The sequence below is a fragment of the Trichosurus vulpecula genome, chromosome 1 (assembly GCF_011100635.1).
Source record: "Trichosurus vulpecula isolate mTriVul1 chromosome 1, mTriVul1.pri, whole genome shotgun sequence".
In the NCBI taxonomy this organism is placed as follows: Eukaryota; Metazoa; Chordata; class Mammalia; order Diprotodontia; family Phalangeridae; genus Trichosurus; species Trichosurus vulpecula.
The window spans coordinates 70,272,075-70,276,623 of NC_050573.1; positions in this window are offsets into that span (position 1 = coordinate 70,272,075).

The window sequence follows — 4,549 nt, forward strand, 5'->3', positions numbered from 1 at the left end:
TAAGCCAACATGACTTCATTAAGATTAGGTCATGCCAGGATAACCTCATTTCCTACTTTGACAGGTTATTAGATTGGCCGATCAGCATAATGTTGTAGCTGTGATATGCCTAGATCTCAGCCAAGCATTTGGTAAAACTTCTCTTGATGTTGTTGTGGATAAAATGGGGAGATTTGGGTTAGATGAGAATACATTTAGGTGACCAAACCCAAAGAGAAGTCATATGGGTTTACCTTTACTTAGAGATTTCTTGAGGAGTGTATTCCTCAGGGATCTAGCTCTACTTGGTCTGGTGATGAGAGGACATTTTATCAATGAATTAGATGTTATAAATGGCCCAGTTGCCAAATTTTCAAATGATACAAAGCTGGCAGGTCTAGCTAACATGTTAAATAATGGAGCTCAGATCCAGAGAGAGCTCCAAAGGTTAAAGTGATAGGACAAAACTAAATAGGCTGGATTTAATGCAAGATGGTATACAGGTGCTGGGGAGCGGGGAGAGACAGAGTCTAGACAATAATCTGTGTAGGAAAGAGCTGGGTATTTTAGTGGAACACCAGTTCAAAAAAAGTCAACAGTGTCACATATCAGCCAAAAAGCTACTGGTATTTCAGTGGGAGCAATATCCTAACCTCCTCCCACCACCACTCACATAATTCAGGCCAGTTTTCCTTTTAAAGTATTGAAAGAGATTTAATTGGTTCCAGGGACTAGGTCCAGATCATTAAGGTAGCTTCTTGACCACCTGGGTATAAAATGGCCAGAACATGAAGGACTGAGCCCCTCCTTCTAACTTGTGACCACAGACCAGCAGCATGAACTCTGGGAAGCTGTACTCAGCTGGATCAATTTTTTATCCTGGATGAACATCCTGGATGAGCATCTGAAAGTCTTCCCCTGCTATGGCAGAGTTAAAAAAAAATCTCCTTGTGTTAACAGGTGCATTGAGTATCTCATTTTATGCTGATCCTTGGCTCTAAACTACCAAGAGACCAGTCTAAGTCAGTATTCTGGTTTGTATTAAGGAGGCCAGAATGTCCAGAATATAGAATCATTCCCCTGTACTCTGCCCTGGCCAAACCTGATCTGGATTATTTATTGTGTCTAAGATTGAGCACTATATTTGAAGAAGAACATTGATACAGTGGAGCATATCCAGAGAAGGGTGGCCAAGATGGTGGGAGCACTGGATTCTACCTTAGACCCTGCAAAAGAGGATTAATTGGACAAACTGAGGGTATTTGGTTCAGAGAAGAGATTTAGGGGGAACAGCCTAGCTGTCTTCAAGTTGAAGGGTTGTTATAGAGAAGGATTAGACTTCTACTTGACCTCAGAAGGAAGAACTAGGAGTGATGGAAGTCATAAAGAGGAAGGAAGGAAATAAGCATTTATCAAGCATTTTCCTGGAATTGTGTTAAGCAGTTTACAAATATTTTCTCAGTTGATCCCCACAACAACCATGAGAAGCAAGCACTATTATTATCCCCATAATGCAGGTGAAGAAACTGAGGCAGACAGTGGTTAAATAATTTGCCAACATCAGAGAGGGAGGGGGAGAGAGAGAGAGAGAGAGAGAGAGAGAGAGAGAAGCAGGCTTAGGCTTGTAAATGTGGAACTGAAGAGTAGAATGGGGACCCTAAGGAGGGAGAAAATGGGTGCCTTTTCACTGGAGAGCTCCAAGGGGGAGATGGAAGACCCCTTATTGAGGCTGTTGTACCCAGAACTCCTGCTTGCCTCTGGGCAGGATTAGATGACCTCTGAGGTACCTTTAATCTAAAATTCTGTGATACTCAGAATATTTTCTCATGGCCCTAAGGTTATATAGGCAGGATATCATCTCCAAAAACTCCCATGTAAGGTACTGACTTTATCTCTTGTTCACAGGCTCATAGAACTAGAGGGGCTTTTAGAGATCACCCAATTCCCATCTTCCTTTGGTGTAATGGAAAGATAACTAGTTTCTGGAGGCAAGAGAACTTAGTTTGAGTCCTGACTCTGGTAATCATTATCTGCATGGTCTTGTGTAAGTCATATATCTAACCCTCAGTTTCCTCATCTGCAAAGTGGGAATGATGGCATAGTGGAGAGAGTCCTGAATTAAGAGACCCGAGTTCTGCTCCAGGCTCTGCTTTTGACCATGTGTGACCCAGGGCACATCAATCTCCTTTTGCTTCTCACTTTTCAGACTACCACAGGAAGCCTCAACTGCCTCAGCACCTGGGGCTTCCTCACCCTTGAACATCCATCAACCCCTGTGACCTTCCCGGGGTCTTCATTTTGAGGACTGGCACAGTTGGGTCATCCTTCATTCCCCTCCCTCTGGGCTTTGCTTTGGACCTTCTAGATTTAGGGATCATGGCCCTGGGTGAATGTTGAGGGTTGGGAGAAATAACCAGGGATATAGGAACCCTGAAACTAGAGTTCCCAGACAGGGTCAAGGCTGTCTGGAATGAATTCACGATCTCAAGCATTCTTTAAGTCAAGGTGGCAAAGATTTATTACACTTTTCAGCAGGCAAGAGTTCTTAAGGAACCTGCAACCTTGGAGGGGTGCAGGCAAAGTTTATATAGTTTATTCTATAGTAAAATATGTGCCAAATATGTTAATTAGGTGATTCAGGGTGGGATTAGGGAGTGGTTAAGGAATGGTCAGTTCTTAAAGGAAGATGTACTTTTTATATCTACTATGAAGGTATCTTACCCAGAGTTCCCTGGGAAATAGCCCAAGGGGGAGGCTGCTTGGAGGTGTGGTTTTAGGTCTGAGATGTTACTAAGTCAACTAATGGTCAGGGCTGACTGAGAAATACCCAGGCTGCTTCCATCAATGTCTTGTTAGACAAGATAAATGTAAGGAAGTTTACATATATCTAGGTCTAGGATGCACATGATAGGTCAGTGAGTAGTCAATATCTTTATGACCTAGTACACAGCCAGTTCAGCCAGTACACAGCTGGTTCAAAGTAATAAATTCTATAGGTACAGCTGGCCACTGTATCAGGAAGAGAGAAAAGTTTTTTGCTAGGGTATGCTGTCCTATTTTGCTAGAGAGAAACTGCTAGGGACAGTGTTTTGAGGCTAGGGAGAAATGTGATTTTGGAACTGGATGTGATTTTGGAATTGGGGTCCAAGCACAGGCACCCACACACCCCATCACCCCCTCTCTACTCACTTTTAGCTCCCTTGTGTGTTGGCCTTCTGGCCTAGAATGTAAGCTCTTTGAGAGCCCAGACTGTCTTTATGTTTGTGCTTCTATTCCCAGCCCTTTGCACAATGTCTGGTATATAATAACTGCTTAATAAACCTTGCTGTCTTGACTTCCCTTTGCAATCTTCAGTTTCCTCATCTGTAAAATTGAGTCACAGAAGGACAGGCTTCCTTTAGCATTATCAGCAGTGGGCATCTGGGTCAGTGAATCCTTGGGGAACGTGCCCCCGGGGACAATCCCATTGTCTTTCTCTAAAGCAGGAAGGGACCATGAGAGGTGGAAACTCATCTAGCTGGCTATATCTAGCCCTCCTCTTTACTTCACATTTCATCTAGACATCTAGACTGGCTTAATACCTCCCCTCCTCCCCTACCTTTATTTATGCTTCTTGCTTCATTTCCAGATATGTACTATATTTCCCATTAGAATCTTCCTTGACAGCTGGGGTTGTCTTTGTTGTTTGTATTCTTAGGACTTAATACTGTGCCTGGCACACAGGGCACACAATATTTATTTTTTCATTCATTCTTTCATGGTCAGAAGATACTGAGAAGACTTGACTCCTGGTCATGCCTGAGCTGGCTGAGACCCTAGTGAAGTCCTGGCAGCAAGAGGTCTGGTGTCCATGGCAATATTTAATTTGTTGTTCACTTATTTCTGTTGTGTTTGACTCTTTGTGACCCTATTTGGGGTTTTCTCGGCAAAGATACTGGAGTTGTTTGCCATTTGACAGATGAGGAAACTGAGGCAAACAGGGTTAAGTGACTTGCCCAGGGTCACATAGCTAGTAAGCATGTGAGGACCAATTTGAACTCAGGTTTCCTGACTCCAGGCCTAGCACTCTATCCACTTCGCGACCTGGCTGTCCCAGCAATATTTAATAAGAGGCCCTCATTCTTTGTAAAGTTGGCTCTGTATGGGTCGTCCCCTGACTCTGAAGCCTGATCCACCCTTTAATTCCTCAACCTCAGGCCAGGTTGCAACTGTCTGCCCTTTTTCTAGTCTGGACAGGATTTTCCCCAGGTTCCAAAAGTTGCCATCTTGGAGGCTGAGGAGACATTCCCTCCTGTGGCTTATACCTATCAGCATCTTGGCTGACACAGTGTCTCATCACATGGCACTCAGGTTTTTAAGAAGACTCAGCTTTCCTTGTTCTGGGTCACACAGTAGTAAATGACAGAGCTGGGATCTGAACCCAGGTCTTCTAACACCCGATCCCATGTTCTTTGCACTTCACCTTGCTTCTTCTGTCCTCTGTATCATGCTGGAGGCAAACTGCATTCTACAGAGCCTGGGGGAAAGGAAGGAGTCTTGGCCAGGAAATCTGCCCAACCAGAGCAGTTAG